The sequence below is a fragment of the Bubalus kerabau genome, chromosome 4 (genome assembly GCF_029407905.1).
Source record: "Bubalus kerabau isolate K-KA32 ecotype Philippines breed swamp buffalo chromosome 4, PCC_UOA_SB_1v2, whole genome shotgun sequence".
Taxonomy (NCBI): domain Eukaryota; kingdom Metazoa; phylum Chordata; class Mammalia; order Artiodactyla; family Bovidae; genus Bubalus; species Bubalus kerabau.
The window spans coordinates 104,708,523-104,733,740 of NC_073627.1; the positions used below are offsets into that span (position 1 = coordinate 104,708,523).

The window sequence follows — 25,218 nt, forward strand, 5'->3', positions numbered from 1 at the left end:
ATGGGTTCACATGGGTGCTGTGCACTCAGTGGGTTGTGCCACCCTTGAGGAACACTGGGCTTGGGGAATCTACTGCTTTTCTAGTGAGTGGGGAGCTGGTGGAGTTGAGGTGGGGAGAACTTCATAACTCCTTCCTCAAGGAAAACCTCAAGAAATGGCCTGAACAAACAGTAGTCTGGGCCGTGCATTCTTGGCCTATTCAGGCCCATGGTAGATTGCCCCTCAGTGTGACTGACCAGAGCATTGAGAACAGCCTTGACTTCTGCCCACTATAGTTGGCACTGAGGTCAAACTGGCAGGAGTACTGTCGGCACCATTAGTTTTCAGCTTAGCTGAACCAAAGGTGAACCAGGCCTAGGCATTTAGGACAAACTGTGAATCCGAAGGGCCTATTGAGCCAGTAGCTTTGCTCCAGGTGTCAGAGTAGGGGATAAAGTTTTCCCCAAAGTAGTAGTTTCTACTACTTTATGCAAAACCGAGATGACACTAGGGCCAAGCTAGCCACATCCTCAAATTTATTATTTTCATTTGATCAACAAATGGGTACTTTCCTTATATTTTCATGTCCTAGTTGATCCACTCAAAAATGGGGATGTCAGACCTGAGAGTTACAAATTCTCTAGGGGTTTAGGTTTTTAACAGGAGCTCAGTAATAGGCCAATTAACTGCCTCCCTGTTTTTTTTTTTGAAAGTAGTTCAGTTCAGTCGCTCAGTCGTGTCTGACTCTTTGCGACCCCATGAATCACAGCACGCCAGGCCTCCCTGTCCATCACCAACTCCCGGAGTTCACTCAAACTCACGTCCATCGAGTCAGTGATGCCATCCAGCCATCTCATCCTCTGTTTTCCCCTTCTCCTCCTGCCCCCAATCCCTCCCAGCATCAGAGTCTTTTCCAATGAGTCAACTAGAGAATTGTTTTATTTGGTGGGAATGTTTAGGACTCTAAGTCCAGGAGACAGCATCTTATAGCTCTGAGAAAACTGCTCCAAGGAAGCAGGGGGGATCTCAGGCTATATACAAATTTGCAACAAAGGGAGCAAAAGTGCCTCCCTTTTTGAAAGGGGTATGTTATGGGTTTGGATCTCATCCCACCCCCAAATTCTTATGTTAAAATCCAAACCCCTATTAACCTCAGAATGTGATCTTATTTGGAGGTAAGAGTCTCTACAGAGGTAATCTAGTTAAAATGAAGTCATTAGGGTGGTGGCTCTAATCCAGTATGACAGCTATAAAATTTGGACACAAAGACATGCATACAGGGAGAATGTCATGTGACTAGGAAGAGAGTCCTGAAACAGAGCCTTCTTTCACAGCCCTTACAAGGTACCAACCCTGCTAACACCCTAACTTTGGACTTCTAGCCTCCAAAGCTGAGACAGTTTATTTCTGTCGCTGAAGCCATCCAGTTTGTTGTACCTTGCCATGGCAGCCCAGAAAACTAACACAGGATGCATTTTGGTGCCTGTGTCCAGTATGTGGCCCTGCTTGTATTGGGCAGTGGCTTCTGGAGATGGCTGGGATTTTCTATTTTTGTCTCTATTGAATATATTGTTTCTATTGGACCTCTTGGAAGGGGTCAGAGAATTCCTCAATGGGAGAATGTCCTCTCGTCACTATGAACATTTACAATAAAAGCAAGTAAAACAAAGAACATTATACATTTATATTCAGGGGACACAACTGCAGTTATGTTGAATCAGTCCAGTGTATTTTAATTTTCTTTTCTCACTGCAAACTGCTCAAACCCTATCAGCTGTACTTTGCTCTATGGGAACAAAGACCAAAGGTTTTAACATAGGTACTTCAGGGGTTATCATGATAGTTTCAGGAAATTAGGCTATTGCCCAGCTGGGGAAGATAGGAAATACAAATGTGTTTTTTCCCTTTGGTTTCTCATTCTGGAATTGGTACGTTTCCTCCCCTGTGCTCTCCTGACCCCTAGAGAGCTCAGGGGCACCGTTCTTTTAGCCAACACTAGTGCCACTGCTCCGCCCTGCATCCTTAGCACTTTGGACCACCTTGGCACTTAGCACACCCTCCCTGCATGGGACCAAGTAGACATGGTGCCCATATCCAGCAGAGCCATAAACATTCAGTCCCTCCTCTCCCCTCCCTGAAGTTCCCTGGCACACTCAGCCATCTTCCCTGAAGCAGCTCAAGTTGGAGGAGAGGAGAAGGGAAAGAGCAGCTCAGAGCCAGTCAGCAAGGGTTTGACTTTACTCTCAATTTCAAAGGGCTTCCCACCACTGGACTCCACAAACAAATATCTGATGTATTTAGTCTGTGCAGAGTTCTATATCCTAAAGGCTGACACCACTATTTCAGCTTTATGGAACCCCTGACCCAACAGCCGCAGCCACATTGCATGCCTTTTGGCTGGGGAGGGGGGCTTGCTGCCCCACTGATGTCATGATAACATCCTTTCCTTCTCCTACTCCAGAGAAGAATGTGCCACAACCAAAGCACCATCTGGGAGTCTTGTTTGGACCCTACATTTTGCTTCTCAGGCTCACTTAACACACAAGACAATGAGAGATCTTTATTCTACCCTCCTACTCCCACCACCACTTGTGCAAAAGCATTTGCTTCCAGATCTCAGGGAGCTTTCTGATACCCTCTAACCCAACCAACAAGGGCCCTTCTCCTGTGTCTTCCAGAAAGTGAAAGTGAAAGTGAAGTCGCTCAGTCGTGTCCGACTCTTTGCGACCCCATGGACTGTAGCCTACCAGGCTCCTTTGTCCATGGGATTTTCCAGGTAATAGTACTGGAGTGGATTGCCATTTCCTTCTCCAAGAAGGAAGATGGTGTCTTCCAGAACACCATCTCTATCAGCACCTTATCTTTGTCCCCAAACTGGCAGGCTCCATGAAAGGTCTAGAATTTTACTCTACTTGCAAGTTAACAAGTTAGCCTGCTATTGTTTCACAGATGCTGGCAGAAGCCTTGGTCCCAGCACAGCAAGCAGCATGAGCATAGTGTTGCTGCTAGTTTTCTCTGCGCTCCATGGGAGCCCCATGGAAGGTGGGCCTTGTTGGATGTTGAGGTGGATGCGGGGGTTTGTGACATAGGTGAAGAACAATGAGCTTATAGAATCTATCACTTTTATCATGAATGGTGAGCAAGGCTGCTCTCTGACTGGGAAGAGATGTTGCTTCATCCCTCAAAGTTGCTCACTGCAAACACAACCCTGACAAATGGCTTGGTCAAAGAGCAGGGCCTCTATCCTTGACCTACTCAGCAAGAATGCTCAGGTCAATGGCAGATTGATTTCTTCCAACACATGTGTTGGTTAGGATGGTAGTTTTTCCTTGTTGACCAGGATATACTTTACTATTTTACTTTTAATTTTATGGAGAATAACAAAAAATAGTGTAGATCAACACAGTTGAAGCAGCCTTCCAACACTGAAGCAGCCTTCCAACACTAAAGCTGCCTGAGTTTTCATCCTAACTGGGGCAGCCAAGGGAGAGGCATACTCATCTGTAGCAGTTTGGGAAGATCGTCTTGGTCCTTAAATGCTTCACATTTAAAGGAATTACACATCTAGCATCATTTTAAGACTTGGAGCTATTTCTTTTTAAATAAGAAACATAATGGCATATTATATATATATGAGAATATGTTTGTAAATTATGAAGCATAATAAAATGAACATGGATGAGTCCATGACTAAATTGAATAATTATATTATCACAATACCCCTGAAGCTACCTATGGGTTCTTCCCTACATGCTGAATGAACCCAGACAGCTAAAGCTAGACTGGAATGTCCCAGAGTCCATAAAACTAAGCATGGCTCTGAAAATGGAAGAAATGGGTCCCTAGGGTGGAAGATGACATGAAAATTCTTCAAAGGGGAGGTTTAAGAAACCCCAATTGAAACACTTGGCCTACTAATATCTCTAGTCTGTGATGGCATGTCTCTTGGCTCTTTTCCTATTTAATGGCACTTCAATTAAAAAGGATAAATAGAAGAAATAAAGCAACACATTTATTTAAAAGAAGCCTAATAACTAGAATCGTTTTCCCAGTGGGTTTTTTTTTAAGTTCTACTTTTTTGGTTAAAAAAAAAGATAAATCATAACTTGATAATTCCACATTATTGGTGTTTTTCTTTCAGAAGAAAGGACCAGAATTAGAGATTCAGCTACATCTTATACCACTGTCAAGGTTCCCAACTCTGGCTGTATTCAGATTCAGATTCGATTCAGGGGGTCTTTTGAATTTACAAGTCCCACCCCAGACTAATCAGATTTCTTCATGGCCAGGCATGTAGTTGTATTAAGCTCTTCAAGGGACTATAATCCACAGCCTGGGTTGAGAACCTTTGCTCTTTCCTTTTGCTACATAACTGTAATTGGTGATTGGCAGTGACAATATAGCATACATTGGTGATAAAGCCAAATATGTTTTCAGTTTAAGCAAGTTAATCATTAAGTTAAATCAATCACTGGAGTCTGGTTAATAAACATTTATAAAAGTCTTCAGATCAAAAAGATTGCTTTTTTGTTTACAAATTGGTTGCAGTTGAGCTGAGGAGAATTCACACTACTCAATTTAATGTTTTCAGATCATCAGCAAAAGTCAGTTTCTCACTCCTTTTCTAGCCTCTGTTACTGCAGATAGTGAATGGATGGCTGTACTCAGCCAGGTATCTCAGGTAAAAATGAATACGTTCTTAAAAATGCCAATAGATGGCACACCTAAATCAATTATATATGACCTAGTGTTAGTTGCTTAGTCATGTCCAACTCTTTGTGACCCCGTGGACCATAGCCCACCAGGCTCCTCCATCTATGGATTCTCCAGGCAAGAATACTGGAGTGGGTTGCCATTTCCTTTTCCAGGGGATCTTCCCAATGCAGGGATCGAACCCAGGTCTCCCACATTGCAGGCAGGCTCTTTACCATCTGAGCTGCCAGGGAAGCCCATGATATATGATCTAAGTGGCCAGAAAAGCATTTTGGTATTTTTAAAATAGGATAGAAACTACAAGGACAAAGCAGAAAAAAAGGAGGGAAGAAAAGATTCCATGGGTCCTTGCTGTTCTGTAGTGTTTCTGTAGGCAAAGCAGTCATGGTCCATGTAAAGATTAGAGGGCAGTTTATTAATTGTTCACTAAGAGCAGGCAACAAACTAATGACAAAAAAATTACACAAGAGCCAGCCTTTGACCTGTAAGTCTGTATAGCATTTGGTGTGAAGAAAATGAGGTATAGATACAAAGCAAAAATATAGTTATTTAATATATATGAAATTATGTGTTACATGCTAAGCAGGATTCAGACATGTAAAAGGTACAGGCTCTATATTCAAGGAACTTCTCATCTTATTTGGTGGGAAGATGGTGAGGTATGCTGCAAATAACCAGATATTTGTGGTATGAATGTGGCAGGCAGAATAAAGACCCTGTAAAGATGTCTACACCCTAATCCCTGAAACTTATGAATATATTACTTTATATGGCAAACGGACTATTGCAGATGTGACTCAGGGAATAGACTTTGAGGTGAGAAAATTATCCTGGATTATCAATGTGGACCCAATCTAAACACGCAAATTCTTAGAAGTAGAGAGTTAAAGACCAAAGAGTCAGAGAGATGTGATGTTTCTGGCTTTGAAGATGGAGGAAGGCACCCCAGACAAGGAATGCAGGTTGCCTCTAGAAGCTGAGAAATGCTAGCGACAGATTCTCCTCTACACTCTCCAGAAAGGAACACAGCCCTGCAGACATTATGATTTTAGCCCATTCAGACCTGTGTTGGACTGCCAATGTTCACAAGTAAAGATAATAATCTGTATTGTTTTAAGCCATGGTTGTAATTTGTCTATACAATGGTATATGCTAGAGTTATTTTTACAATGTGAAATACAGTGTAGACTCAATAAATGCTTCTTCAAATATATAAAAATTAAAGCAGCAAATAAGAGCAAATAGCTTACGAAAAATTGAAATTGCTTAAATCCTTATAACTCCCATATCTATAATTCTTATGTCCTCCATCTGCTTTTTTTTTTTTTGGAGGTGAAAGCTGTACCAACATCTTAGAATAAGAAGGGCTTGATGTTCTAAGGAAAGCAAGAAAGTACAGTGTTTCCTTTGTAGAGAGTCCTGTGGTGACAAGGAACCCAAAATGTAGAGCAGGTACTGAAGAGGAGAGGAAAGCAGCCAACTCCATCTACAGCAAAAGGATAACCAAGTGGGAACTGGCTCAAGACGTAGAAGTGTCAGGGGACTTAACCAAGAAGTACCTTGGAATAAGAGAAAGTGTGATTAACACAAGTTCACCCACAGTGGGAGCTATAAGGAAGGATACAGCAGCTTGATTCTACTGTCTTCATTCACAACTGTCTTCAACTTATTCCTCTGAAACTCATTTCTGGCATGTCCCCATCCTGGTTACCTGCTCTTAACCTCCCTCTTCTGAGATTCTTTTTTTTTTTTAATTGCAGTAAAACACACACAATATAAAATTCACCATTTTAAAGTGTGCAGTTCAGTGATGTTTAGTACATTCACAATGTTGTACAACTATCACTACTACTTGTTTCCATTACATTTCCCTCACCCCAAAAGGAAGCCCCATACCCATTAAGCAATCACTCCTCATTCTCCCATCCTTTCAGACCCTGGCAACCACTAATCTGCTTTCTGTCCTGATGGATTTGCCTGTTCTGGGCATTTCATGTATGTGGAATTATATAATATGTGGTCTTTTGTGTCAGGTTTATTTCAATTAGTGTAATCTTTTCAAGGTTCATCTGTGTTGTGTAATGAATCAGTACTTCATGCCTATTCATTCCATTGTATAAATATACAACATTTTGTTTATCCATTCACTGGTTTAAAGACAGTAATATTGTTTCCCCTTTGGCTATTGTGAATAGTGCTGCTTATAGAAATACTTGTACACATTTTTGTTTGAATACCTGCTTTTCAATTCCTCTGAGTATATATATCAGGAGTAGAATTGCTCAATCATGTATCAATTTTATGTTTAATTTATCCCAGAACCACACAGTGGCTTTACTATTTCACATTCCTATAACAATGTATCATGATTACCATTTCTCCACATCCTCACCAATACATGTTATTTTCCTTAAAAAAAAAAAAAATTCTAGCCATTCTGAGTGGGTTTACAGTGGTATCTTATTGTACTTTTGAATTTCCATAATGAGTAATAATACCATTAAATATTATTCATGTGCTTATTGGCCATTTGTTTATCATCTCTGGGGAAATATCTCTTTTAGTTCTTTGCTCATTTCCAAATTGGATTGTTTGTCTTTTTCTTGTTGAGTTGTATGAGTTTATTTATTTGGATAATCAATCCTTATCAGATATAAGATTTGTAAGTATTTTCTCCCATTCTGTGGGTTCTTTCTATTCTTGACAGTGTTCTTTGATACATACAAGTTTTAAATTTCAATGAAGTCCAATTTATTTTTTCTCTTATTGCTTATGATTTTGGTATCATAATCTGAGAAAGTGTTGCCAAATCTAAGATCATTAAGATTTGCACCTGTGTTTTCTTCTGAGAGTTTTATAGTTTCAGCTTTTATATTTATGTTTGTGTTCCATTTTGAGTTCATTTTTTGTATATGGTATGAAGTAAGAGTCCATTTTCATTCTTTTGAATGTGAATATCCAGTTACCTGAATATAAAGTTTATTCTTTATAAACATGAAGTTAGATACTGTGCAGTAAAGATTAGGAATCTCATAGTTAGGCTGTTACTGGCTCAGATGAAGATGCTGTTCACCTGGGCCCAGGCCCTCTGAAATGAGCATCTTGACCTGTTAGTGATCTTCAAGTGCCTGAACTTCAAGACAGTGGTAAGCTGCTAGTGTTTTTTTTACTAAAGGTGGAATGAAGGGAAATAAGTTAACTATACTATGAAGGATTCGGTATAAATGCAAAGAATATACCTAAGGAATTTCCTAACTTTTAAAGAAACTTCTAAAAATGTTCAGCAAGTCTTCAAGTGTGGGACAAGATATTAATTTGTCTGAAATCCCTTAGAGGAGTTAATAAAAACACTAAGAATTCCTGTATATTGTCTATGTTGAGAAATGAAAAAAATAATTAATGAAAGTCATTGGTACCATAGACATTACCTTCTACAAAGACAAATAACAAAGAAGGGTCAAACCACCAAGTTGATCCTTTGCTGCCTAGCTCTTCCATGCTGACAGGTGGGTCCAAGACCCTTCCTACCCTCAAATTCTCTAAGGGGAACACTGGTTTAGGTTTGTTCACAATCTTAAATGAGACCAATGAATCCAGTTATAGAGGATCAGGAAGCTTTTCCTTTTAGTTTCCTCCCTCATCTAGAATTCTATTTTCATAAATCTAATCAGAGTGAATTTTATTTTTCATTCTTCATTGCTTGAGCAAGAAGGAAGTATTTATTAACTCTTATTTATTTATCTAATTTATTTATTAATTCATTAAGTATATTCTTATTTATTAACTTATTTACTGAAAGTCCAGTATATACAGAGTTTTGGGCCCAAAACTATTAATTAAAAAATGATCCTATGGCTTTAATAATTATTTTTGCTTTCCTCTAAAATCTTCATAATGCATACAATGTATACACACCCAGACTTACCCCATTTATCTCAGAAATAATGTAAGGTAGGCTTGCTGTTAAAATCTTTAGACTTCTCATATGTGTCTTGTTTTCCTCATTTTCCTCCTTAAAGTAACTGAAAATATGGGGCAACAGGGGGAGAAGGATTTTAGAGAGAAAAAATAACCCTATAAACATCCTTAATATTTAATGTAAGAGGGAAAGCTAAAATATCATTATTCTTGAATAAAGTTACTAAAATGCAGAATAAGAGTAAATCCAGATTTTAAGAAATGTTTTAGCTTGAGATAATATTATATTTGCAGAAAAGTTGCTAAACCATCAATAGGAGAGAGTTTACGTATACCCTTTGTTCAGCTTTCTTCAATACTAACAATTTATAAAATCATAGTACAGTGACCAAAACCAGCAAATTAACATCAGTACAATACTGTTGACTAAATTACTGATCTTTCTGAAATTTCACCAGGTTTTCTCCTAATATTCCTTTTGTGTTTCAGGGATCCAAGATCTCATATTGCATTTAACTGTTGTTTCTTCTTAAACTCCTTTGGTCTGTGACAGTTTCTCATTCTTTCCTTTGCTTCCATGATAAGTACTTTTTGTATAAGTACTGGTTATTTCGTATAATTTCTCTCATTTTGGGTTTTTCCAACTTTTTCTCATGACTAGATTGAGTTTGTGCACTTTTTACACCTTATTTTTAAACCACAGAGTGCTGTTATGTCTTTCTCATTGCATCATATCAGAGAATACTGTTGGTAGGTCTTATTACTAGTAATGTTAAACTTTGGTCACTTGGTTAAGGGAAAGTTACTATTTTTTCTTATTGATAAATATCTTTGAAGAGATATGTTGAGAGTCTGTTACTGTCTTCTCCTCAAACTTTTGCCTACTGCTTTTAGCATCCATTGGTGGGATCTTACATGGAAAAATGATTATTGTGGTGTTTGCCTAATGGTAACTTTTTATTTCCTTCATTCAATTTATATTTGTTCACTGGAAAAGCTATCCCATCTCCATGTATTTATTTATTCACTTATTTATACCAATATGGTTGTATGGACATATTATTCTGTGGGTTATAATTTAGTACCATGATTATTTATTTTATGGCTGAAGTTATTTTGACTATTGGGAATTCCTTCCAGTTGATTCCTATGTCCCTTTGGCATATCCCATCATTTTTTGCTCATTTTCTGTGATCATAAGTTAGTTCATATATATCGTTCCTGTCCCAGGCCTGGAATTAATCACTCATTCAAAGAGTCCTGGTTTTTAGAAAATGGTGTTTAGAAACCAAGATCTGGGCTCTAAGTGACTTACTGCTGTGGTCATTGTTCCTAGATCCTTTCAGCAAAGACATGTATTTATATACCAACCCATGGATATACACAGACTTACACATAGAAGTATTTCATATTCTAAAGCATGAGTTCATACTGATACATCTAATTCCAGTGCATTATGATGTTTCATTCTGGCCTTTCCTTCTTCTTTATATTTAAGTTTTTTTCTCAAACAGTGAAAAACCTGGCTCTCATTTTCTACAGTATATTCACTTCAATCCTAGTGGAAACATGAAATAGTTACAGGATTGCCAATACATATCCTGATGAGAAACAGGTTCACTAACCACAGAACATTATTTGCATGTTCTTTTCCCTTTTACACTGTCAAGTCAAGCTACTGTTTTTCTGTAAATTAGATTTGTTCTTCCTAGGCTCCATCAGGGTGATTATTTCATTTGCAGTACAGTTATACTTTGTATTCTCTCCATATCCAGGTTGAGTTTAGTTACAAGGTAGGGGAGTATATGAAACAAAACAATGTTCTAATAATTAAAGCTACAAAATGATACACTCAAAGGAGCATCCCTCCGTCCTCATCCTTGCTAACCTATTCCTAATCTCCTCTTTATACATCCTTTCCCATGCTGTCTCTGTAGGTGTCTGATCTCCTAGTCTTTGGTTTACCCTTCCTGCATCTTTTGCACAATAGACTGACAGACGTGTATTTTCCTAATTCCCCTTCTTTTTTATGTGAAGGGTAGCATACTATTGATACCCTTTAGTACCTTGCTTTTTTCATTTAACAGTTTACCACGGGAATCATTCCAGTCAGTTCATAGAGCTGTTCCTCATTTCTAACAGTTGCATAATGCTCCATTGTGTGTATATATTGTAATTTATTCATATTATGTTTGGGCACTGTATTAGTTTCCTATTAGTATGACAAATTTTCAAGACACAAAATAATCTTATAGTTCTGGGATCCAGAAGTTTGAAATGGGTCTCATTGGAAGAAAATCAAGCTGTCAGCAGAGCTGCATTCCTTCTGGAAGATTTAGGGGAGAATCCCTTTCCTTGCTTTTTGTAGTTTCTAGAGGCTGCCCAAATTCCTTGGCTCATGTCACCTTCCTCCCTCTTTGAGCCAGAAGTGTAGCATCTTTCTAACTCTGACTCTCTTGCCTCTGTCTTTCACCAATGACACTTGCGATTACATTGGGCCAACCTGGATAATGCAGGATAATCTCCCCATCTCAAGTTCCTTAATTAATTACATCTGCCCATGGATTCTGAGCATTAGGACATGGACTTATTTTGGATAGAGGCAGTATTCTGCCTACCAGAAGTACTTAGATTATTTCCAATATTTTGCTGTTATAAATAGTGCTTCAGTGAATAACCTTGTGCTTTTTACATTTTTGTTGTGTTGGAGGTATACCGTCAGACTAGAATTCCAGAAGTGGGATGACTGGGTCAAAGGCAGGTGCCTTATGGTTTTGTTAGGTATTGCCACTTAGGTATTTCCCTTCAGAAAGGTGATACCAGTTTGAGAATACCTATTTTCCCATAGTCTCTGCAACAGAATGTGTAGTCTTGCTTTTTAATTTTTGCCAATCTGATAAGCAAGAAATGGTACCTCAGTCTTGTTTTAATTTGCATTTCTTTAATTATGAGTAAACTTGAACATTTTCTCACATCTGAGGGCCATTTATATGTCTTGTTTTTGTGAATTATGTGTTCATGGGTTTTTTCCCTTGTCTCTCAGTTCTTTATACATTAGCAATATTGATCTCTTTTTTGTGGAATATATTGCAAATATTTTCTCCCAGATTGTCGTTTATCTTTTACTTTATCATGGGGTTTTTATGCTGTGAAAAAAATTTAAAAACTTTCATGTATTCAAATGAATAATCCTTTATTGCCTCTGCATTTTGAGTCTTTATTTTGAAAGCCTTTTCTTGTATTAAAGTTGAAGAGGCAGTCACCCATGTTTCCGTATGATATTTGTACAGCTTTATAGATTTTTAAAAACATTTAGATCCCTAATCTATTCAGATTATCTTTGGAACCTACTCAGGAAGGATTAATTTTACTTTAAATCAACAAATGATTAAATATTATTATAAGGAAATTACTTGATTCCTTGAGTTAGCTGGTCTTTATTATCAACTTATTAAAGACGTGTGTGTGTGTGTGTTTAATCCGAGTCGGGTCTGACTCTTTTGAGACCCTGTGGATTGTAGCCCTCCAGGCTGCTCTGTTCATGGGATTTCCCAGGCAAGAATACTTGGGTGGGTTGCCATTTCCTTCTCCATGGGATCTTCCCAACCCAGGGATTGCACCAATGTCTCCTGCATTGTAGGCAGATTCTTTACCACCTGAGCTACCAGGAAAGCCCTTATTAAAGCAATAAAAACCTGAATATAAACTACAAACTAGTAACCGAATATCTGGAACCAAAATAAAATAATAGATGAGAAAAAATGAAAAATTGTTAGTTAATCTAAATTTCCCTTTGAGAAAGCACATATCTGCTGCTGCTAAGTAAAAAGATTAATGTCGAAAGACCATATTAAAGTATAGAAGAAACTGCTTTGAGAAAGCAGTTTCATAAGTATGGTTATGAAAAAGTATTCATAATTATTTACACTTGCCTTAGTGAGATTTTAAAGCAAACATTATTTAACTGCTTAGAGCTAATTAAAAAAAAATCTGTACCTTTCACAGTAAGTATGCTGAAAATCAACAGGAGGTATAAGAAATACATAGAAGCCTTTTAAAATTTATTTAATATTATTATGAGATTTTCATTGTTCAAACCAGCTACTTATTATTAAGTAGATGGAAGGAGAAAAATAAATACTATTCATCAACCTGGGCTTCCCAGGTGGTTCAGGGGTAAGAACTATGTCTGCCCAGTAAGAGACATGGGTTCAATCCCTGGGTTCAGAAGATCCCATGGGGAAGGAAATGGCAATACACTCCAATATTTTTGACTGGGAAATCCCATGGACATAGGAGCCTGGTGGGCCCCTATGGGGTTGCAGAAGAGTTGGACACAACTTAGCGACTAAAAAACAAAAGCAGCAACAATTCATCAACCCCTGCCCCAACTTCTATCAACCAACAGGGAAAATGAAAATGACAGAGTGTCTCTTTATTCTAACACTGCAAATAATTTTTCAAATCCATTAACTATTTTAATAAAGAAATATGTCAGTAATACTGGTAACTAATTTTTACTGAGTGCATACTAAATGCCAGCCACTATTCTGAGAATTCTATGTATTCTCATATTTTATTTCATGATAACTTAATAAGGCAATCCAATTATTATTCCCATTTTATAGATGAGGAACCTGAAGCACAGAGAGGTTAAGTAGCTTGCCTAGAGTCATGCTGTCAGTATACAGTGGAGCCAAGATTCAAACCAGCATTTGTACTATTACATAACTAACTGTAGCATTTGCATAGTGTTCAGCCTTTTTAAGTCCCATTTTGATTAAACCCTAGTTGGAAATGGCAACCCACTCCAGTGTTCTTGCCTGGAGAATCCCAGGGACGGGGGAGCCTCATGGACTTCCGTCTATGGGGTCGCACAGAGTTGGACACGACTGAAGCGACTTAGCAGCAGGAGCTAGTTCCCCAGAACTGTTGTTCTAAGAGATTTGCTGCCTTTCCCCCGTCCGGATCTCACAGTACAGATGTCAGATTTCTAAGAAATCCGTTCAGTTCTGCCCAGGCCAGGCCAGCGTCTCACCTCTGTGCATTTTTGCAGCCAAGGAGGTTGGCCTAGGATTGCCCAGTTGAGGAGAAGATGCCCAAAACCTTTAGCATGCTAGCAGTGGGTAAGGGTGAGGTACATCCAAATTACTTGAGGCTTTCCAGCCAAACTTTCTTTCCTTTTAAATTTCAGTTCAAATTTTATACTTTCCCTTTGAATTTCAGTTCAAATTTTAATACCAAACCCAGTTAACTCACCAGCTTCAGCATGTCTTGGCTAGCTAAAAAATTGAGGATAGCTGAGATGGACAAAGCACAAAAATCAGTGCACATACCAGGACACCTATGAGGCTATCTGCTTCGTTTCATGGTTTGACAGTTAAGGGCCAAACTTACTCTTGCTTTGAAGCCACAGACCCTACCTTTGATTCTGGAGGACAGTCTCAAAAATCTGTGCCACTGATGACAGGTGATGCATGGAAGGCCGAGCTCCATCAACACCAGTTTCTCACTGCTTCTCACCAAAGCCTCTAAGAACTGGTCAATGTGACATCACCTTTGTTTCCTACACGTGACAAACTACTGTGGAGTTTTCTAACACAAAACCAAAGTATGCTACCCTCATGAGAAATATGATGATGTAGATAAAATTGGTATTGCAGTAGGTTATGACTTCCTTCTATTATCTTACACCCCACCACCACCCCCAACAATATTTTAGGACATCTTGGCTATTTCTTATTATACCCTAAGTAAACAAATGTCATCAATTGCAATTTTGTAGAAAGAAATCTTATTTTGATTTAGCACAAAATCAATATCATATTGCTTTATCCAGAGTTTACTCAAACCAATGATTTTAGGTAAACTTAGCATATTCAAAAGCAGAGACATTACTTTGCCAACTAAGGTCTGTCTAGTCAAGGCTATGGTTTTTCCAGTGATCATGTATGGATGTGAGAGTTGGACTGTGAAGAAGGCTGAGCGCCGAAGAATTGATGCTTTTGAACTGTGGTGTTGGAGAAGACTCTTGAGAGTCCCTTGGACTGCAAGGAGATCCAACCAGTCCATTCTGAAGGAGATCAGCCCTGGGTGTTCTTTGGAAGGAATTATGCTAAAGCTGAAACTCCAGTACTTTGGCCACCTCATGTGAAGAGTTGACTCATTGGAAAAGACTCTGATGCTGGGAGGGATAGGGGGCAGGAGGAAAAGTTGATGACAGAGGATGAGATGGCTAGACGGCATCACCGACTCGATGGACCTGAGTCTGAGAGAACTCCGGGAGTTGGTGATGGACAGGGAGGCCTGGCGTGCTGTGATTCATGGGGTCGCAAAGAGTCGGACATGACTGAGCGACTGAACTGAACTGAACTGAATGATCTTTACATACACAGCAACATTTAACCATCAGAGACAAATTTTAACATCTTTTGTGGTCAACATCTGTTCAGCAATTATTTTTCAGGCTATTAGGATATGCTATATATCCTTCGATTGCTATTCTTAGAAAATCTTGCTACTTTGATATTTAGGGTAGGGAGACTTAATAGTGTAAAAGAACAAATGTCCCTTTGTTACAATTTTCTGACAGTTGAGCATTATGTTAGTCAATAGATTTTTTTAAAGTCATTTTATATTTTGAAGACATTTAAAAATTCCTCTCCCAAAATATTCCCACTTGACATGAGATGTGGAAAGCATCACAGTAGATTCGATTGGCTTCATCATCCTTTGTTTCCTCCTCCCTGGGCTTGCCTTTACAAATATTACCTCTAAGTCTCACAATAACCTTGCAAGGAAGGTATTACTGGCTGCATTTTACAGGCTGAGAAAACTGTGGTATAGAGTTTCATGCTTGAGATCAGATAACTAGTATCCAAAGGAAGCTGATCATCTGGATCTCTCTGGATCCAAAGCCACAGACTCCAACTTGGTTGGTGAATTATGTAATACCACAGAGAATAAGCATTGTAGAGGAAGGGTGAGAATGATGTAATAGTATTCATTGTGCTCTTAGAGCCCTTGGGGATAGAGGCCAGGCAGGAAGGTTCTCCAAACTCCACAGTCTGCCTCTTTGACCCTCTCTGCCTGAGCCCACTCTATCTGGCCTCACTTGTGGTCTTTCAGATCCTGAAACTGGTCTAACATCAGGCTGCCTTAATTCTGTCAACATGTCAGGTCATTCCCTGGCAATCCGTGGTTTTATAGGATAATTTTACATGGAAAAAGGCAAGAAAAATATTAACAAGAACTTAACTAGGTAGAGTGAGCAAATGAGCAAATGCTGGAATTCTAAATAAAAAACCCTCCTAGCCTGATTCAAATGAAGGCTGGCACCAGAGTTTCAGAACCTTCTAGAAAGCTTGCATTCAGTCCCCTGCATTTCCACAATGATTATCTGAACCAAAAGATTCCTTCTTAGTGCTGTGGCCATACTACACCACCCTTCCTGGTTATTTACATTTCAGACCCCTGAAAACTTCACCCTAGCTCCTTTCTCTTCCTTGATATTTCTCCTTGGCATCTCGGTTTTCCAGATGTACATTCTGGCTGGGAGTTTTCCATGGGCTCCGTCCCTCAGGGAAGGTCATTCCTACTCACTATGAAGCTATTTTCTCCACTTCATCTTCCTAATGGCTTGAGGTTACCTAGGAGAATGCCATCGTATCCTGCAATGTGTGCCAGGATCCCTTTGCTCCAAGAGCCAGAAGCAAACTCCTCTCACCTCCTGTTGATACTTTCTCCCTGGGCTCACTTTGAGTCACCCATTAATTTTCTATCTTTTTCAGGGAGCTCCCAGAGAGCAGCTCATCTGCAAAGCACGGATGATGGGTGCACCTAGCACTAAGCAATCAGAGTTCTCCTCAATTAGTGTACCCTCTCACCCACCTCTCCACGTTCTCTTTGATGACTCATAAGTCAGATATTGTCAGAGGAAATGACAGTCTTCCTGAAGTCTTTTAATCATCCCCTCAAAGCACAGGTCATTTTACACAGAATGAGAAAGAAAACTATCCAACTGACAGCTAGGAGCGGACTTGGCACTCTCAGCTAGTCCCTGGTATTCTCCTATGGAACATAAGCAGTTTCACAGATCACCACCATCAGGCATGACCACTCTGTAATTATGTTAGCAAACAAAGATATGAACATTGTCTAAACTGCAGAATGACTGAGCACCCTCAACCCTGACTAATATGAGTGCTGCTGCATCTTTACTATTTACCATTTAGATCTGCTTGATTTTTTTTTACCTTCTAGATAAGAAGGCTTAAGATCTCCAATCATGGGAAGTACTCCAACTTTGTGGCAGTACCCAGTGCAAATGATCTTTGAACCTCCCCCAAATCACTTGGCATAAGTCTATATGGTATAAATCTTTTTCTAATACCTTCTCACTGAGACTCCTCACAGTTCCCACAGTATGTGTCTCCTTCACTGCAGCAGGTCCATGACGTTTTTTGTTTTGTTTTGTTTTGTTTTAACCAGAGGCATGTTCCTGGTAGCCTTTAGCTGGAGGACACGGATATTATTATCATAATATGATAAGTATCTACTGTTTATTTAGCACTTACTATGTGCCTTAGCATTGTTCTAAACTTTTGTGTATATTAATACCTGTAAGAATTGATGTTTTTGAACTGTGGTGTTGGAGAAGACTCTTGAGAGTCCCTTGGACAGCAAGGAGATCCAACCAGTCCATCCTAAAGGAAATCAGTCCTGAATATTCATTGGAAGGACTGATGCTGAAGCTGAAACTCCAATACTTTGGCCACCTCATGCGAAGACCTGACTCATTGGAAAAGACCCTGATGCTGAGAAAGATTGAAGGTGGGAGGAGAAGGGGATGACAGAGGATGAGATGGTTGGATGGCATCATCGACTCAATGGACATGAGTCCGAGTAAACTCCAGGAGTTGGTGATGGACAGGGAGGCCTGGCGTGCAGCAGTCCATGGGGTCACAAAGAGTTGGACATGACTGAGCGACTGAACTGAGCTTAACTGAATCTTTGTTACACATCATGAAATAAGCATTATAATCCCATGTTGTTGATGAGGAAACTGAAGCACAGGGAGGTTGAATACATGATACTCCTGTTTCCCTGAAGAAGGACATTCCCTTTAAGTCTTTAAGCTGCAGAACAGGCCAATAAAACACTTCATTTGTCTATCATCTCTAGGACTGAAAGCTAGGCTATTTCCCTAGGAGAAGATCCTTTACTCTTGCCCATTTTAAGCCACAATATCAAGAGCTGGAGGGAAAGAGTAAAAGAGTGAGCTTGTTGCTAAAGAACATTTACTTTCTTCACTGTAAAACACGATCTCCTGCCAAGAACAATGATTTGATTTACACAGGTTTTATGATATTCTTCATGTAGCCTATGATACATGAACGCTTACTATGTGACAGGCATAGTTTCAGATGTTTACTAGTCAATATAATTAATCTCTCAGTCTTCATCACACTCAGTTTCTCAGCAACTCTTGACACAGTTGATCAGTGATCACTCCTTGAAGCACATTCTTTAGTTCCTTTCTGGGAAAGCACTTCTTGGTTCTCGTCCTATTTCCCTGACCACACCAGCTTAGACTCCTTTGCCTCCTCTTCTCCCTGATTCCTGTACATTCCTGGAGTGGCCCTGGTTCAGATCACACTTGTCCTCTCTTCTGCATCTACACCCACTTCCTAGGGGAGCTTGTCTAGTCTCATAATTTCAAACACCAGCTATGTAACTGATGACTTCAAATTTCTATTGGTAGCCCAGACTTTGGCTATAGCTAGACTGCCCACTTGACATAGCCACCTGTATATCCACAAACATCCCAGTTTAACATATGCAAACCCCAGTTCCTCATTCTGACCCCATTCTCATCCACCAAATCTACTCCTCCTACAGGCTTCTCCATCTCCATAAGTGGCACCAGTATGCTGTGCTCAGGCTACAAACCTGGGATCACTTCTTACTCTTCCCCTTCTCTCATATCCTTTTATTCAGTCCATCAGAAAACAAATTTCACTTCTAAATTCCAAACATTTCCACAATCCAACCACTTTCTATCTCCACTGCTATCACTCTACTCCAGCCCCCCATCTTTTCCTTGGATTAGTGCTACAGCCTCCCAGTGGCTTTCGCAGTTTTTACCCTGCTCCCTTACAACCTCTTATTTTCTTCTGAAGTATATCATAGACACAGTAAAGTGTACAGATCTTGTGTATAGAGGTCAATGAATTTCCAAATACATTTATGCCTATATAATTACCATCCAGATCAATATATATAACATTTGCAACCTAGGAGGCTTCCTTCTGCCTCTCCCACTGTTAAAAGCAGCCACTATCTGGATCTCTGCCTCCATAAATTAATTTTGCCATTTTTAATGCTTCATATATATGGGATCATCCTCTGGAGGAGGGCATGGCAACCTAGTCTAGTATTCTTGCCTGGAGAATCCCATGGAAGGAAGATCCTGAGGGGCTACAGCAAAGAGTTGGATAAGACTGAAGCAACCTAGTATGCACACATGCATATACAGAATCATACAGTGTGTATTCTTTTTTTTTTTTTAAGTTCATGTCTGTGAGGTTTATCCACATTGTTACTTGTAGCAGTAATTAATTCTTTTTCCATGGTTTTTAGTATTCCATTATACAAATATATCATAATTTATGTATCCATCCTACTGTTAATGGATATTTAGATTGATTCATTTGGATCTATTATGAGCATTGCTGCTACGAGTGGTAAAAATATGTGCCCATGGCTTTTAGGTACATGATAGTCTTAAAAATCAGACTGCTCCGTTAAAATGTTAAACCACACTTCTGGCTCAGAGCTCTCCAGTAGCTTCCCATCTTCCTTAGAATTTTTACTGAAATCCCAGCAAAGGCCTACGAGACCTACACTGTACTTAAATAATATGGTCTACTTTCTAAATACAGCAACATAAGATCTGATTAGAAAAACAGAATCATGTGTCCTTCCTTGTCTTACTGAATCAGAATCTGCTTTTAACACATCCCCAGATGATTCACATGCATGTTAGAGCTTGAGAAGCACTGCCCTGGGTGATCTATCTCTTGCAGTCACCTCTGACTGCACCTTCTATCACTTTCCCCCTTGTTCATTCCATTCTGGCCACACTTAGCTATTTGTTAGACACCCCAGACACGCTCCTCATTGAGAGGTGGTGTGAGCAGGACCTAGTCAACAGTTTCTTTTCCTGACCCAGTTGTAGGCCTATCATGTGATCTTAATTTCCTAGTATGGTATCTAACTTCTTTATACTCATAAAGAATGAACCCAGAGTATAATTGTAAGTGAAGGACATGGGAAGACTAAGATTAAGTAGTGGTGATGGGGATAAGGAAAGAAACAGATGTCAAGGGAAAAATACATATATAGCCAAGGACACACACACATACACACATATGATAGGCTGAAAGATTTTTCCACGTCAGAATAAATAGCTGCATAGGAATAATTATGATGATGATACAAATAACAGAAAAAAACAACCATTTTTCATTAAGTCTTGACTTGACCTGAAAGTGGAATTGACAGATCAAGGGGTAGGTGTATTTTAAATTTTAATGTTATTGTTTAGTCGCTAAGTCATGTCCAACTCTTTTGTGACCCCATAGACTATAACTAGCCAGGATCCTCTGTCCATGGGATATCCCAGGCAAGAATACTAGAGTTGCCTTTTCCTTCTCCAGGGGATCTTCCTGATCCAGAGACTGAACCCATGTCTGCTGCTTGGCAAGTGGATTTTTTACCACTGATCTACCTGGGAAGTCTACATTTTAATAGATGTTTCTGAATTCAGCCATGCTGTTGCTGCTGCTAAGTCTCATCAGTCGTGTCCGACTCTGTGCGAAGCCCACCAGGCTCCCCCGTCCCTGGGATTCTCCAGGCAAGAACACTGGAGTGGGTTGCCATTTCCTTCTCCAGTGCATGAAAGTGGAAAGTGAAAGTGAAGTCGCTCAGTCATGCCTGACTCAGCGACCCCATGGACTGCAGCTTACCAGGCTCCTCCGTCCATGGGATTTTCCAGGCAAGAGTACTGGAGTGTTGCCAGTACTGGAACACTGGCATTGTCTTCTCTGGCATTCGGCCATGGGGCTATATTATTTCTACATGCTATTCTCATTAAAAATGTAGTCCTCATGACAACCCAGTAAGGTAGTTACTATTATTTTCTATATTTTATAGATAAAGAAACTGAGCTACAGAGAAATTAAGTGATTTGCCCAAGGACACAGTGTTATAAGTGTGGCATTAGTACTCACTGCAGGCAGTCTGATTGCAGGACTTACACATTCTTAACCCTTTCATCATGCTCCTTCGTGCAACCATCACCACCATCCATCTTTTTCCATTTTCCCAACTGAAATTCTGTACTCATCAAACACTATCTCTCGACTCCCTCTCTCCCCAAACCCTGGCAATCATCATTCTACTTTCTGTCTCTATGAATTTGACTCCTCAGGGTACCTCATATTATTGGAGTTATATAATATTCGCTATTTTGTGATTGGCTCATTTCAACTGGCACAGTGTCCTTGAGTTTCTTCCATGTTGGAGCATGGTTTAGAATTTTTCTCCTTTTTAAGGTTAAATAATATTTCATGTATATGTCTTGTTTTGTTTACTCATTCATCTGTTGGTGGCCTTTTGGGTTACTCCCACTTTTTTGGCTATTGTTAAATAATGCCGCAATAAACTTGGGTGTATAAGTGTTTATTCAAGTCCCTGCTTCCGTTGCTTTTGGGTATACACCCAGAAGTGGAACTGCTGGATCAAATGATAATTCTGTGTTTAATTTTTTTAAGGAATTGCCATACCATTTTCTGTGGCAGCTGTGCCATTTTACATTCCCATCAGCAATGTACAAGGGTTCCAGTTTGTCCACATCTCTGCCCCATGCCAATGCTTGTTTTCTGTTATTGTTGTTCTTCATAGTAGCCATCCTAATAGGAGTGAAGTAGTGAATTTTTTGTTTTTCATGTATAAAATCTGTTAATCTTTTCCTTCATGTTTCTTGTTTTCCTTGGAAAGGTCTTTGACTTCCTAAGGATACACAAACAGTCTCCAGATTTTCCTTATAATACACGTATCACTTCACTTGGTACATTTGGGGCTTTGATTCACTTGGAATTCATTTTCTATTTAAAGATTGGGAGTGCTAACTGTCCTCCTATAGACTGAGAGTCAGTGATGCCAGTGTCATTCTTGACAGTTCACGCCTTTCCCTCTCTACCATTCTGTCTTTCCTGTGGCTCCTCTGCCCCCAGACCCATGACCAATACTGAACCATTATTGTTTTTAATATGTCCTATCCTTGCTTGCTAATCAGTACTATCAAATTAGACTTTAGTTTTTATCATAAGAAAGTGAGTATGAATAAATGGCACATAATAAAAAATATATCTCTTATGAAAATAAAATATTCAGAAGGATTATAAAAGAAAATCTTATGGCTGTTATCATTTGTCTTATATACTGAGGTGCTCCTATGTTGTATACACATATATATTTACAATTGTTTTCTTCTTGGATTGATCCCTTGATCATTATGTAGTGTCTTTCTTTGTCTCTTATAACAGCCTGTAAAGTCTGTTTTGTCTGATATAGTATTACTACAGCAGCTTTCTTTTGATTTCCATTTGCATGGAATACCTCTTTCCATTCTTTCACTTTCAGTGAGATAGTTTTAAGTTGTTGGTCTTTTAATTTCAAATGCATTTCCAATATCCTGCATTTGGACTCTCTTCTCACAATTTTTCATATTGATATCATATTTGTGTGTGGATTATTTCCTGCTTTTACTTTATGTTTATCTCTGTGTATGTACTCGGTTGATCGGTCATGTCCTACTCTTTGTCACCCCATGAACTGTAGCCTGCCAGGCTCCTTTGCCCATGGAATTTTCCAGGCAAGAATACTCGAGTGGAGTGCCATTTCCTACTCCAGGGCATCTTCCTGGCCCAGGGCTTGAACCCATGTCTCTTGTGTCTCCTGCATTGGCAGGTGGATTCTTTACCACTAGCACCACTTGGGAAGCCCCAGGTTTATCTTTACTGGTGAGCTCTCCCATTCATAAGTTTCTTGTTTTTAGTTGTAGCTTTTTCTTTTTCCTCTAGAGAAGTTCTTTTAGCATTTACTGTAAATGCTGGCTTGGTGGTGTTGAATTTTATTTGCTTTGTCTGTAAAGCTTTTGATTTCTCTGTTGAATCTGAATGAAATCTTTGTTGGGTAGAATATTCTGGGTAAAGTATCCTTTTCCCTTTCTTCACCTTAAATGTTTCATGCTATTTCGTTCTGGCCTGCAGAGTTTCTGCTGAAAAATCATCTGGTAATCTCATGGGGGCTCCCTTGTATGTTATTTGTTGTTTTTCTCTTGTGGCTTTTAATATTTTCTCTTTGTTTATAATTTTTTAAATTTAATTAATATGTGTCTTAGAAATATGGATCAATGGAACAGGAGAGAAAGCCCATAAATGAACTAACTAAATGGTCAATTAATGTACAACACAGGAGACAAGAATATACAATGGAGAAAAGATAGTATCTTCAATAAGTAGTGCTGGGAAAACTGGACAGCTACATATAAAAGAATGAAATTAGAACATTCTCTAACATCATACACAAAAATAAACTCAAAATGTAAGACCAATACTATAAAACTCTTAAAGGAAAATGTAGCCAGAACATTCTTTGACATAAATTACAGCAATATCTTTTTTGACTTGATCCACCTCCTACAGCAATGAATATTAGAAACAAAAATAAACAAATGGAACCTAAGTAAACCTAAAAAGTTTTGCACAGCAAAGGAAACCATAAACAAAATGAAAAGACAACCCATTGAATGGGAGAAAATATTTGCAAACGATGTAACTGACAGGGATTAATCTCTAAAATTTATAAATAGCTTATGCATCTTAATATCAAAAAGCAAACAACCTAATCAAAAAATGGGTAGAAGAGCTAAATAGACGTTTCTCGAAAGAAAACATAGAGATGGACAAAAAGCACATGAAGAGATGCTCAATGAAGCTAATCAGAGAAATGCAAATCAAAACAACAAGGAGGTATATCACCTCACAGCAGTCAGAATGACCATCATCAAAAAGTCTACAAGAAATAAATGCTGGGGAGGGTGTAGAGAAAAGAGAACCCCTCTACATTGGTGGTAGGACTGTAAATTGGTATAGCCACTATGAGAATAGTATGGAGGTTCCTTAAAAAACTAAAAATAGAACTATCATATGAGCCAGGAATCCCACTCATGGGCATATAAGTATCCAGAGAAAACCATAATTCAAAAAGATACATTCATCCTAATGTACATTAAAGCAGCTGCTGCTGCTGCTGCTACTAAGTCGCTTCCGTCGTGTCTGACTCTGTGCGATCCCATAGATGGCAGCCCACCAGGCTCCCCCATCCCTGGGATTCTCCAGGCAAGAACACTGGAGTGGGTTGCCATTTCCTTCTCCAATGCATGAAAGTGAAAAGTGAAAGTGAAGTCGCTCAGTCATGTCCGACTCTTAGCGACCCCATGGACTGTAGCCCACCAGGCTCCTCCATCCATGAGATTTTCCAGGCAAGAGTACTGGAGTGGGTTGCCATTGCCTTCTCCATACATTGAAGCACTATTTATTAATACAATAGCCAAGACATGGAAGCAACCTAAATGTCCAGTGAGAGAAGAATGGATAAAGATGTGGTGCTATATATAATGGAATATTACTTAGCCACACTAAAGAATGAAATAATGTCATTCACAGCAACATGGATGGACATAGAGAAGTAAGTCACACAGAGAAAATAAATATCATCATGTCAATTATATGTGGGATCTAAAAAAAAAAAAAGAGACAAATTCATTTACAAAACAGAAACAGACCCACAGACTAAGAAAATAAACTTATGGTTACCACAGGGGAAAGTAGGGAGGAGGGATAAATTAGGAGTTTGAGATTACCCTATATACACGACTATATATAAAACAGATAATCAACAAGGACCTATTCTATAGTACAGGAAACTTAATAGTCTGTAATAATCTAAATGGGAAAAGAATCTGATAAAGAATGTATGTGTATATATACATATATATAACTGAATCACTTTGAATCACTTTGCTGTACATCTGAAACTAATACAACATTGTAAATCAACTATAAAAAAATTTTTAAAGAAATAACTAAAAAAAATTTGTTTACAAAAAGCCTGTGTGAAAACGCTTATAGCATAAAAAAATCTTGTAACATAAAACTCTAATTACACTTATGTTTGTTTCTCAGTTTGACCTTTCTCTCCCTATCTGTAGCTATTCAGTTTAGGTTTTTATTTAGCATTGTCTTTGCAAAGAAATGACTGCTCACTAGAGGGATTAAACAGCAGCAAGTCTAAGATTTATTAGTCATGACTGGGTCAGGCTCACTTTTCTGCAGAGCTCTTAGATCCATACAAATTAGGACAGGAAAACATGCAAAAATAATATTTTTTTCAATTTCAGGAATTAACCATTATTTTCTCATAATAGTGAAATATTTTATTTTTAAATTGCATGTGTACACAAATATCAGAAGTATCTTT

General features: G+C 38.8%; 2 protein-coding genes and 1 long non-coding RNA gene across 5 annotated transcripts in view; 2 read left to right on the plus strand and 1 right to left on the minus strand.

The window, feature by feature from the left end:
- CD274 (CD274 molecule) overlaps window positions 1-25,218 on the minus strand; it is a 114,391-nt gene that overhangs the window by 48,269 nt on the left and 40,904 nt on the right. The gene's annotated exons all lie outside the window — the stretch shown is intronic.
- PLGRKT (plasminogen receptor with a C-terminal lysine) overlaps window positions 1-25,218 on the plus strand; it is a 50,051-nt gene that overhangs the window by 17,164 nt on the left and 7,669 nt on the right. The gene's annotated exons all lie outside the window — the stretch shown is intronic.
- Window positions 1,258-22,747, plus strand: LOC129650038 (uncharacterized). Its single transcript, XR_008713546.1, has 4 exons — window positions 1,258-1,323; window positions 16,873-16,981; window positions 17,101-17,442; window positions 20,331-22,747. It is a non-coding gene; the product is annotated as an uncharacterized LOC129650038 (long non-coding RNA).